Below are 13,523 nucleotides of genomic sequence, written 5' to 3'. Positions count from 1 at the left end.
CACTACCATGTCAGCCACGCGGCATTATATCTGGATGGTCAGCAGATACCCGCGAGGCCTTATAATCCTAATTTTAATGCTGATTTAGCCATCAGAGAATATATGGCGCTTGCCCATATATCGGGCAAGCAAAAGGCTGATTGTGCCATGGCGATAGATCGTGAAGAATTTATGGCTGGCTTCACGCTATTTGCTTTTGATTTATCGCCTGATCAAGAGCCTGGAGGCCATTTCTCGCTCATTAAAACAGGTAATCTGCGTGCTGAAGTCCGCTTTGCGATAGCGACACCCCACACGATAAATATGATTGTCTTTGCAGTCAACCACACCATTCTGGAAATTAATAACAGGCGAGAGATCTTGTACGATTTTAATTAAGCAACGATGGACAGTCTGCAGCTTACAGTTGTAGCGCGGTCCGATAATTATACAGACCGCATATTCGCCGGTGTGTTTCCGTGTGATTTGCTTCCGGAAGAAAGAGTGACTCAGAGACCCGCGGCATATATTGTGAATACAGACCCGGCGAATCAAGCTGGTCGCCACTGGATATTAATCGTACTCTGCGACGATAAGACGGGCATATTTTTTGACAGTTACGGCTTCCGTGCGGATAATATTATCTTTCCACGCGCTTTTGTGACATTCCTGAACAAGAATTGTTATTCTTATTGTTATCAGAGCGCACAAATTCAAGATTTGTATAGCCGTGTATGCGGTCATTATTGCATATATGTATTATACCATTTAGCTCGAGGCTTTCCATTTAAGAAGGTTTTACAAAATTTCACGTCTGACTTGCAGAATAATGATCGAACCGTATCAGGTTTTGTGACATCAAGATTTTCAGGCGCAGTCCTTTGTTCATCGTGTCGTTATCAGATTCCGCAAAGATGCATTTGTCAGCATCATGCTGTTAGCTAACTTAAAATGTGCTTCCTGGAATTTTATAGTATTGAAATGTCTTTGAGCTGTTGTTTTATTGTGAGAAATAAATCTTTTTAAATTTTTTACAATATCGTGTCTTTGGTTTATATTCGTATAAAACACGCCGCTTCTTACTTGTGTTGTAACATTGGGTCATATTATAGCTTGTGTTGTAACATTGGTGCATATTATATATATATATATATATATATATATATATAAAATAAGTTGTCCAGTAACTTTTCTGTTTGTGTATATAAGGCAGCCACAAGGAGAAAATCTGCTACACTGTGAATAAACACAGCTTACAATTTACTGTTAATGATCCGTCGAAACACAAATAAGTTTTCTAAGGAAGCGAATACAAAAACAAATAGACAGCTACAGGACACAATAACTTTTCTGTAGGAGAAAATCTGCTACACTGTGAATAAACACAGCTTACAATTTACTGTTAATGTTCAGTAGAATTACAAATAAGTTTTCTAAGGAAGCGAATACAAAAAACAAATAGACAGCTACAGGACACAATAACTTTTCTGTAGGAGAAAATCTGCTACACTGTGAATAAACACAGCTTACAATTTACTGTTAATGTTCAGTAGAATTACAAATAAGTTTTCTAAGGAAGCGAATACAAAAAACAAATAGACAGCTACAGGACACAATAACTTTTCTGTTTGTGTAAATAAACATTTATTGGTAAAGCGATTACAACAGCAATTGACCTAGGCTTTATAAACCTCTGACCCGCAAATAACCCTACCATTTAGTTAATGTTCTGTAGGACCACAAATAAACAGCTTGGTGTGTTATAAGTTCTGCACTATATGAATACACTGAATAAAACACAGCTTGCAGAATCACACAGCTTACAGAATAAAACTCGAGCTACGTATAAAAATATAAAACAAATACGTGAATAATATCAAACTGCAACAAATTAAAGTATATCAAACGATATCAAAAGGGGAAATCAGCCAGCCTCAGAGACATCTGGCTGACAGGAGGAGGGGAGGGGTTACACACTTTGATACACTTTGATAGGGGCGGGGCACCTGTCAGATTGAGTTTGACGAAACCACCCGATTATACACTACTCTGGAGCCTAAGATTGCATTACCTGACAGGCTCTCTGGGGGGCGCGACAAGTTTGTTACATTCAGGGAAGCGTGTAAATTATACTTTAGGTTACGTCCTCACACTTCAGGTTTAGCGAAGCAGAGGGTTGGAATTATAGTGTCACTTTTACAGGGTGATCCCCAGACCTGGGCATTTTCACTTCCCGCTGACGCTTTGCTGTTACGGATTGTGGAGGAGTTTTTTTGAGCCCTAGGTCAAGTGTATGATGATCCTGACCCCGTGTCCCTCACTGAGTCCACAATACGCCATCTTACACAGGGAGACCGGCCAGTAGAGGAGTACTGCTCTGAGTTTCGGAGATGGGCTAATGACACAAAGTGGAATGACCCTGCACTCCGCAGTCAATTTTATCAGGGCCTATCTGATAAAATAAAAGATGCCTTCGCCTTACAGGAGACACCAACCACACTGAAGGCAATTATGTCTCTTGCGATCCGTGTGGACCGCCACCTGCGCCAGAGACTTAATAAATCGCCGCTTTTCAAGGGTAATTCAGATTTGGACTCACCAGAATCTGAGTCTCTAGGAGAACCTATGCAGTTGGGTGGTGCTTCTAATTCTAAGGGGGCTGCGGTGGTACGGCGTAAGGGAGGTGCATTTTTTTTGTGGCAGAAAGAAGGGTCATTATGCGAATGTGTGTCCATCTAGAAGACAACCGTCGGGTTGCGGGGAGGTTGGCAACTCGGGTGTCCTTGTTTCCTCCTGAGGTAAGCCACAATTTTTCTTACCAGCCGAGATTCGTCTTGGTGATAGTAGGCTCAATATCTCTGCCTTTCTGGACTCTGGGGCAGGGTTTAATTTAATTGATGCTGGGTTTGTTCAGACACACGGGCTTAAGACTCAAGAGTTGTCTAGACCCATACCTGTAATTGCTATTGATTCTGCACCTTTGAGCCAGGGGACTTTCACTCAGATCGTCCGTGGGGTGAGCCTACAAATAGAGGCGTTGCACTCCGAGTCAATAGATTGTTATGTGTTGGGGGGATTGCCGTCGCCTGTAGTACTCTGTTTACCATGGCTCACGTTACACAACCCAGTGTTAGACTGGCAGACTCGGGAGATTACTAGGTGGAGTGAGTTTTGCCAGGAACATTGCCTGGGCACTCGGTTGGCCAGGTTGAGTTCTCAGATTCTGCCAGAGTTCTTCTCTGATTTTGAGGATGTATTCTCTGAGGAGGGGAGTCAGGAGCTACCTCCACACCGCCCTTATGATTGCGCCATACGTCTCATTCCTGGTGCTAAACTGCCTAAGAGTAGGCTATACAACATCTCTGCCCCAGAGAGACAGGCCATGAAGGACTATATCACGGAGAGTCTGGCCAAGGGTCATATCAGACCCTCGTCATCACCCATTGCTGCTGGGCTCTTCATTGTAAAGAAGAAGGATGGGGGTTTACGCCCAAGCTTAGACTTCCGTGAATTGAATCAAATTACGGTCTGGGATTCTTTCCCGCTCCCTCTTATTCCGGACCTCTTTAATCAAATTGTGGGGGCTAAGTGGTTCTCCAAATCAGACCTCAGGGGGGCATATAATCTCATTCGGATGAAGGAGGGGGATGAATGGAAAACGGCGTTTAATACTCCAGAGGGACATTACGAGAACCTGGTCATGCCTTTTGGGTTGTGTGGTGCTCCTGCGGTGTTCCAACGCTTTGTCAATGATATACTTAGTCATCTGATAAGTAGATTTGTGGTGGTATATCTCGATGACATCTTAATTTATTCCCCTGACCTCGAGTCCCATCAGGTTCATGTAAGGCAGGTCCTTCAGGTACTCAGGGACAATAAACTATTTGCTAAACTTGAGAAATGCATGTTCGCGGTCAAAGAGATTCCGTTCTTGGGTTATTTCTTATCCTTCACAGGATTTCATATGGATCCGGCTATGGTCAAGGCGGTCCTGGAGTGGGAGCGTCTTGAGGACTATAAGGCCTTACAGAGGTTTTTAGGTTTTGCAAACTACTATCGCAAATTTATTAAAGGATTTTCAGTAGTAGCCAAACCTTTTAAGAGATATGACCAAGAGAGGCACAGACTTCTCTGCCTGGTCCAGTGCGGACTGCCAGGCTTTTGAGACTTTGAAGAAGTGTTTTTCCACTGCACCCATACTAATACAGCCTGACATCATGCAGCCATTTGTGGTAGAGGTGGATGCCTCTGAGGTGGGGGTGGGAGCTGTATTGTCACAGGGGATTTCTCCGAGTAAGTGGCGTCCATGTGCATTTTTCTCCTACTGAGGGGAATTATGATATTGGTAACAGGGAGCTGTTGGCACTTAAATGGGCATTTGAAGAATGGCGCCATTTTTTAGAGGGAGCACTTTTCCCAGTCATGGTGATCACAGATCACAAAAATCTGTTGTATTTAGAATCTGCGAAGCGTCTCACACCTAGGCAAGCTAGGTGGTCTCTGTTCTTCGCCAGGTTCAATTTCTACATTACGTATAGGCCGGGAAGCAAGAATGTCAAGGCTGATGCGTTATCCCGTTATTTTCCAGGGGGTGGGGATAACTGTGAGCCAGGTCCTATACCGCAATTAATTCGGATCTTGAGAGAGAAGTGGTAGAGGCGCAGGGGGACGCCCCAGCAGCCTGTCCTTTAGGTAAACTGTACGTTCCTGCTAATCTTCGTCTTAGGGTCATCAATGAACATCATGATTCGGTTCTGGCTGGACACCCTGGAAGTAAAGTTACCTCGGACCTTCTGACTTGGCGTTTTTGGTGGTCTGGGGTAAATCATGATGTACAGGAATATGTTGCTGCCTGCAGTGTGTGTGTGCGTTCCAAGATGCCTCGTACTCGCCCGTCTGGGTCTCTCCAACCCCTGGAGATTCCCAATAGACCTTGGACCCATTTGTCAATAAACTTCATCACTGACTTACCGATTTCTGAGGGTAATACAGTTATTTTAGTCGTAGTTGACAGATGTAGCAAAATGTCACATTTTATTGCTCTTTCCGCGTTACCTAATGTCAAGACTCTGGCACAGGTCTTTTTCAAGTAGGTTGTGAGATTGCATGGTGTTCCTTCAGATATTGTATCAGACCATGGGGTGCAGTTTATTTCTAAGTTTTGGAGGGCTTTTTGCAGCCGGTTGGGGATTCATTTGTCATTTTCTTCAGCTTTTCATCCTCAATCTAATGGTCAAACAGAACGTGTAAATCAAAATCTTGAAACTTATCTCAGGTGTTTCATTTATGAAAATCAGGAGGACTGGGTTAAATACTTACCATTGGCAGAGTTTGCTATTAACAACCGTACTCATGAGTCCACTGGTAAGTCCCCGTTTTTCGGGGCATATGGTTTTCATCCTCAATTCAGTTCTTTTAATAGGAACGATTCCTCAGGGGTGCCTGAAGAGGAGAGGTTTTCTTCATCCATCACGTCCGTTTGGCAAGGGGTTCTTGATAAATTAAAGAGGATGGGTTCCAGGTATAAGAATGTGGCTGATCGGAGATGTGTGGAAGGTCCGGACCTGTGTGTGGGTGATTGGGTTTGGTTGTCCTCGAAAAATATTAAGCTGAGAGTTCCCTCGTGGAAATTGGGCTCTAGGTTCATTGGCCCTTATAGGATTGTGGCCGTCATGAATTCAGTTGCTTTTCGGCTGGCTTTGCCTCAGTCATTTAAGATCCATAATGTTTTTCATTGCTCCTTACTCAAGAAGGTTGTGGCGTCATCCAATTCGTCCTCTTCACCTCCATCTCCGGTCCTTGTTGATGGAAATCTCGAGTTCCAGATTTCCAGGGTTATGGATTCTCGTTTAGTTCGTCGGTCCCTACAATATCTGGTACACTGGAGAGGGCACGGTCCTGAGGAGAGGACGTGGGTACCTGCTGCCGATGTCCATGCGGTTAGGTTGGTTCGGGCATTTCACACAGCTCATCCTGAGAAACCTGGTCCTGAGGTTCCGGAGGTACCCCTGAGATAAGGGAAAGCAAGGGCCCCATTATAGTGGCAGGGACAGATGCTGGTCCCAGTACGCTGTCCTGCCCTTATCACCGTTATCGGCGTGACAGTAACTAGTAGGGAATACTAGTTAATTAATTGCCCTCCAGGTACCCTATCTATATATATAATTGTCTAAGGGTTTTTCCGTCTGTCTGTCTGTCTGTCTGTCCTGGAAATCCCGCGTCTCTGATTGGTCGAGGCCGCCAGGCCTCGACCAATCAGAGACCGGCACAGCATCGACGTAGAAATCCCGCGTCTCTGATTGGACGTCATAAAGGACGTAGACATCTCACGTTTCTGATTCAGCGATGGGCACAGTATCGACGTAGATGTCATAATGGTTGCCATGGCGACGATAATGTCATAAAGGTTGCCTCGACCAATCAGCGACGGGCACAGTCTGCCGCGAATTCTGGAATCATCATTGTCCATATACTACGGGGACATGCATATTCTAGAATACCCGATGCATTAGAATCGGGCCACGATCTAGTAATAATATATTTACACTTTTGGTCAATGCTGGGTAATCTACTTTTTACAAGTCACACCTCTATAATATCATTTTTAGAGTGTGTCTTTTTTGTGACAGTTTTTTGTGCTTTAAATATAAAGATTATTTTGGGGGGTCTATCTATTTCACTGGTGCAAAGTTATTGCAGCCCTGCGTCTTATCAATATATTTTTTTTCCATATACATTAAATGGAAATATACATTGCACTACAGAACATGAGAAGGACTTGGGTATTCTGGTTACAATGAAGCTGAGCAGCAGTACTCAATGTCAAGCAGCAGCACAAAAGCAAACAAGATTTTAGGATGTATAAAAAGAGAGATAATATCCTGTAATCTTAATGTATTGTTACCCCTCTATAAATCACTTGTAAGGCCACATCTAGAATATGGGATCCAGTTTTTGGTCCCACATTTTAAAAAGGATATTTAGAAGTTAGAGTCAGTTCAAAGGAAAACAAATAGATTATTACAATTGATAGAAGGCATTTCCTACAATGAGAAGTTGAAAAAGTTGGGCATGTTTAGCATGGGAAATAAATATTTCAGAGGAGGTTTCATTTATATGTATAAATACATGTGTGATCAATGCAAAGGACATGCACATGACTTATTGCTTCCAAAGACCATTCTATGTACCAAAGGGAACTCACTGCGGGTGGAAGAATGGCGATACCAGCAACTAAATAGCAAAGGGTTCTATCTTTACTGCTAGAGCTGTCAGACTGTAGAATGCCGACCACAAGGGGTAGTAATGACAGACACTATACCAGCTTTTAAAATAGAGTGGAAAATAGATTTCCTCGGTACACTTAACATTGTGTGTTATAGATAATTTAGTGACAAAAATTGTTTAATTGGTGGAGAAAGATTGAATTTGATGGACCTAGGTCTTTTTTTTCAACCTATGATGAAATCTTTGGCCAAAAGCGATTTTCTCCACACAGGGTTGCTGCTGTCTGTGCTGGAGTGTTCTATGTGTAAGTGGTGCAGCTTGATCAAGGGCACATTTCAAGTGTTTTGTTATAATGTTTCAACGATACTTCAAGACATGACAGAGAGGAAATTTGGGACCAATGATGACTGCTATTCTTCATAAGTTGCTGGGTATAGAATTAGATGGTACATGGCAGTGTGGTAAGTAGGAGTGTCCTGAATAGGATGACAGTACTTAACGGTCACAGAGAATGAAAGAAGGGTGTAAAGGTTGTGGTCAGAGAGCGGGAGAGAGGAGTTAGTTAGCTCATGCACTGAGCAGAGCCTGGATAAGACCAGGTCAAGTGCATTCTCCTCTTCATGTGTAAGAATATTAGCTGTGAAAGGCCGAGAGAGGAAGTTAGAGATAAAATATGAGTGGCAGATGGGGAGAGTGGATTATTAATAGGGATTTTAAAGTCAACCATGATAAGAGTGGGAATATCACTGGATAGGGAATGTTTCAACCATGTGACAAAGTGATCCAGGAACTGGGGGGATTGGTCTAGAGGGTGGTAGGTACACAACCATCACTCACAGTGGGAAGGGCCAGAAACGTTTGGAAACTAAGTGAGGGTACAGGTTGATGTCTTGAAAAAAATCATTTTGTTGAAACAAGCAGACCAACAGCTCCACTTTTTCTGTTCTCAGGTCTGAGTTTATGTGAAAAATGTAGGCCGCTCTGTGAGAAAGCAGCAGGAGAGGTAGTGTCTGACTGCTAGATACAGTTTTCAGTAAGGGCTAAGATGTTAAGAAAATTTGAAAGGAAAAAAGTCACGGATGTAAGGGAGTTTGTTACATATTGTCCATGATTTCTAGTGGGCACAGTTAAAGGTGACAGAAGAAGGCATGCAAAGAATATTAAGGAGATTATCAGGCTTTCTTTGTGTAGAAGTGAAGGAATTAAACTTACTATTACAAGGAGGGCCTGGGTCAGGGGCGATATCTCCTGTGACTAGGAGGAGAGTAGAGAGAGTGAGCAGATAGATCAGTGATTTATGAGGGTGTCTCTTGTGTTGTACGGTAAAAGTGAATGGATCTGTGTGGTTTAAAGTAAGACTGTGAAAAGAGCATGTGAGCTGTACATAAGAGAGAAGAGGATATACTAAATGCCCAGAAGCACAGTGAGTGGCGTCCAGAGAAAGGAGGCAGGGATGAAAACATTCCTGGCTGCACACAAGCTGACAGCTTTCAGACAGTGCTTGCACTGTCAATCAGAAGCAGAGGCAGGGCCCTAATATGCAAATGAGGATGTGTAACAGTGCTCCAAACTGATCGCAACGCTAAGGGTGCACCGAATCCTCCTCAATTGCATATTAAGTTATTTTTTCATGCACTGTACCAGTAACAGGTACAGTGCTATTATGGTTGCTATATAGCTAAGTCACCTACAATACTGTATAACCCAATTAAAATCAGTCATTCCCAACAAAGGGTTTTCAAACAAGAACTAGAAATGAACATTTTATTTAAAAATATTTAATTTGTCCAATTACTTTTGGTCCCTTTAAAAGCAGGGTGGCACATGTTAAGGAGCTGAAACTCCTAAACCCTTCATCCAATTTTAATGTCTGAACTTCAACTGCATCTGAATTGTTTTGTTTAAAATTCATTGTGGTAATGTCTATAACAAAAATTAGAAAAATGTTGTCTCTGTCCAAATATATATGAACTTAACTGTAGGTTGCTGTGAGAGGAGTCTGACATAGAGAACACAGGAACACTGAGCCGAGTACTCGTGTATGAGCGAGTCGGGAGTCCACTGGTAGCCGAACAAATGTTCTTCCGGTTATGGAGACCTCTGGAATCAGCAAAGTTCCTCTTCCACCCTTGTCTTCCTTACTGACAATATATGGGGAACATGTCTAAGCTGGTTTGAGTGTTGGGGGAATTCAGAATCCATTTTTTTTTGTTGAGCACAGTTCCATCTGTCAGGAACTCTGCAATTACTAATAATGTTTTGTGTTTAAAATATTTCAGTACAAACAATACAATAATCGGCTCTCCCCGTAAGAGTCATACCTGTAATTTGCTTGACAGTTTACAAGCGGATTTCAGATTCAGGGATTTTTACTTTCAAAGAAGAAGATGAAGCTTTTGGCTTGTTTCTATGCCAACAGTGTACCAGGGCGACAATCATTTATGAAAAGAAATCCCTGAAGTGGCAAAGCTGCTAGTCAGAAGGAGGTTTTCTTTCTTTATACATGCCCTGAGCATAAAATGTATAGTTTGCATCATAGGTTGATTTTTTTCCCCTTAAAACCCAGTGTTGAAAGGATCAAATACTTCCTTAAGTGGCGAGAGCCTATTTACGCATCATTAATCAAGCTGCGACAGGCTCATAAAGATGTGTCAGACGAATATGAGATGTTGTAGATCTATGTAGTAAATTGTGATCTTTTCTGTTTCTTTTATTCCTCTCTATGTGTGTGTGCCAAATAGCTATGAAAGCAGGCCTTGTTTGCTTGATAAAGTGGAAAGGATATGCTTGTTAATTCAATTTATTAAGAAATGCCATTGCTTTAAAACTGTATGGAAAGAGCCTACAGCAAAGAATGAGGACATGTAGTCAACAAGTGTGATTGTTTAATTGGAATGAAGTCTGTGTAATGTCTGCCAGAATCATATCTGTTGTGGGAGGGTATAAGATTAGAGGGAAAAAAATTAAAGGAGTATTAACATAAAAATTGTTAGTAAGAGAACATTTTGGTGGATCTTATTTTTGGTACCTAAGGAAGCAGCAGCGTTGATCTTTAGGTCTCCTCCACCTACAAACCTTAGGTGGACAACCCTGATCATTAGCATATGGAACAATATACTGGTTTATGCTTTTGTCACTTTTTCTGTCTTAGGGCTCATACCCATATATGTGAAAAAAAAGTTCCGATATCGGGATCGAAAAAACGCACAAGTGTCATGTGAGTACAATGTGATTTTCACACCAAGCATCCAATTTACATCTGAATGCAGTGCGATTTTAACATGAGCTTTCACATACATCAATTCTCTGTCACTTACACTTCGTTTTCAAAACAAATATTCTTCAAAACACACAGACTATATATATATATATATATATATATATATATATATTTATATATATTTATATATACATATACAGTTAGGGCCAGAAATATTTGGACAGTGACACAAGTTTTGTTATTTTAGCTGTTTACAAAAACATGTTCAGAAATACAATTATATATATAATATGGGCTGAAAGTGCACACTCCCAGCTGCAATATGATAGTTTCCACATCCAAATCGGAGAAAGGGTTTAGGAATCATAGCTCTGTAATGCATAGCGTCCTCTTTTTCAAGGGACCAAAAGTAATTGGACAATGGACTCTAAGGGCTGCAATTAACTCTGAAGGCGTCTCCCTCGTTAACCTGTAATCAATGAAGTAGTTAAAAGGTCAGGGGTGGATTCCAGGTGTGTGGTTTTGCATTTGGAAGCTGTTGCTGTGAGCAGACAACATGCGGTCAAAGGAACTCTCAATTGAGGTGAAGCAGAACATCCTGAGGCTGAAAAAAAAAATCCATCAGAGAGATAGCAGACATGCTTGGAGTAGCAAAATCAACAGTTGGGTACATTCTGAGAAAAAAGGAATTGACTGGTGAGCTTGGGAACTCAAAAAGGCCTGGGCGTCCACGGATGACAACAGTGGTGGATGATCGCCGCATACTTAATTTGGTGAAGAAGAACCCGTTCACAACATCAACTGAAGTCCAGAACACTCTCAGTGAAGTAGGTGTATCTGTCTCTAAGTCAACAGTAAAGAGAAGACTCCATGACAGTAAATACAAAGGGTTCACATCTAGATGCAAACCATTCATCAATACCAAAAATAGACAGGCCAGAGTTAAATTTGCAGAAAAACACCTCAAGAAGCCAGCTCAGTTCTGGAAAAGTATTCTATGGACAGATGAGACAAAGATCAACCTGTACCAGAATGATGGGAAGAAAAAAGTTTGGAGAAGAAAGGGAACGGCACATGATCCAAGGCACACCACATCCTCTGTAAAACATGGTGGAGGCAACGTGATGGCATGGGCATGCATGGCTTTCAATGGCACTGGGTCACTTGTGTTTATTGATGACATAAGAGCAGACAAGAGTAGCCGGATGAATTCTGAAGTGTACCGGGATATACTTTCAGCCCAGATTCAGCCAAATGCTGCAAAGTTGATTGGACGGCGCTTCATAGTACAGATGGACAATGACCCCAAGCATACAGCCAAAGCTACCCAGGAGTTCATGAGTGCCAAAAAGTGGAACATTCTGCAATGGCCAAGTCAATCTCCAGATCTAAACCCAATTGAGCATGCATTTCACTTGCTCAAATCCAGACTTAAGACGGAAAGACCCACAAACAAGCAAGACCTGAAGGCTGCGGCTGTAAAGGCCTGGCAAAGCATTAAGAAGGAGGAAACCCAGCGTTTGGTGATGTCCATGGGTTCCAGACTTAAGGCAGTGATTGCCTCCAAAGGATTTGCAACAAAATATTGAAAATAAAAATATTTTGTTTGGGTTATGTTTATTTGTCCAATTACTTTTGACCTCCTAAAATGTGGAGTGTTTGTAAAGAAATGTGTACAATTCCTACATTTTCTATCAGATATTTTTGTTCAACCCTTCAAATTAAACGTTACAATCTGCACTTGAATTCTGTTGTAGAGGTTTCATTTCAAATCCAATGTGGTGGCATGCAGAGCCCAAATCGCGAAAATTGTGTCACTGTCCAAATATTTCTGGCCCTAACTGTACATATATATATATATATATATATATATATATATATATACAGTACAGACCAAAAGTTTGGACACACCTTCTCATTTAAAGATTTTTCTGTATGAAAATTGTAAATTCACACTGAAGGCATCAAAGCTATGAATTAACACATGTGGAATTATATACTTAACAAAAAAGTATGACACAACTGAAAATAGGTCTTATATTCTAGGTTCTTCAAAGTAGCCACCTTTTGCTTTGATGAATGCTTTGCACACTCTTGGCATTCTCTTGATGAGCTTCAAGAGGTAGTCACCGGGAATGGATTTTCACTTCACAGGTGTGCCCTGTCAGGTTAAATAAGTGGGATTTCTTGCCTTAAAAATGAGGTTGGGACCATCAGTTGTGTTGTACAGAAGTCTGGTGGATACACAGCTGTCCTACTGAATAGACTGTTAGAATTTGTATTATGGCAAGAAAAAAGCAGCTAAGTAAAGAAAACGAGTGGCCATCTTTACTTTAAGAAATTAGGGTCAGTCAGTCCGAATAATTGGGCAAACTTTGAAAGTGTCCGCAAGTGCAGTGGAAAAAACCATCAAGCGCTACAAAGAAACTGGCTCATATGAGGACCGCCCCAGGAAAGGAAGACCAAGAGTCACCTCTGCTTCTGAGGATAAGTTTATCCAAGTCACCAGCCTCAGAAATCGCAGGTTAACAGCAGCTCAGATTAGAGACCAGGTCAATGACACTCAAAGTTCTAGCAGCAGACACATCTCTACAACAACTGTTAAGAGGAGACTTTGTGCAGCAGGCCTTCATGGTAAAATAGCTGCTAGGAAACCACTGCTAAGGACAGGCAACAAGCAGAAGAGACTTGTTTGGGCTAAAGAAGACAAGGAATGGACATTAGACCAATGGAAATCTGTGCTTTGGTCTGATGAGTCCAAATTTGAGATCTTTGGTTCCTACCACCCTGTCTTTGTGCGACCCAGAAAAGATGAACGGATGGACTCTACATGCAGTATGGAGGAGGTGTAATGGTGTGGGGGTGCTTTGCTAGTGACACTGTTTTATCTGATTTATTCAAAATTGAAGGCATACTGAATCAGTATGGCTACCATAGCATCTTGTCTTGCAGCTGCATACTATTCCATCCGGTTTGTGTTTAGTTGACACCTTCAGGCTGTGTAAGGGCTATTTGACCAAGAAAGAGAGTGATGTGGTGCTACGCCAGATGACCTGGCATCCACAGTCACCAGACTTGAACCCAATCAAGGTGGTTT

This window comes from Ranitomeya imitator, chromosome 5, assembly GCF_032444005.1.
Source record: "Ranitomeya imitator isolate aRanImi1 chromosome 5, aRanImi1.pri, whole genome shotgun sequence".
Lineage (NCBI taxonomy): Eukaryota > Metazoa > Chordata > Amphibia > Anura > Dendrobatidae > Ranitomeya > Ranitomeya imitator.
The sequence above is the reverse complement of the archived record's forward strand: the minus strand, read 5'-3'. Positions refer to the sequence as shown.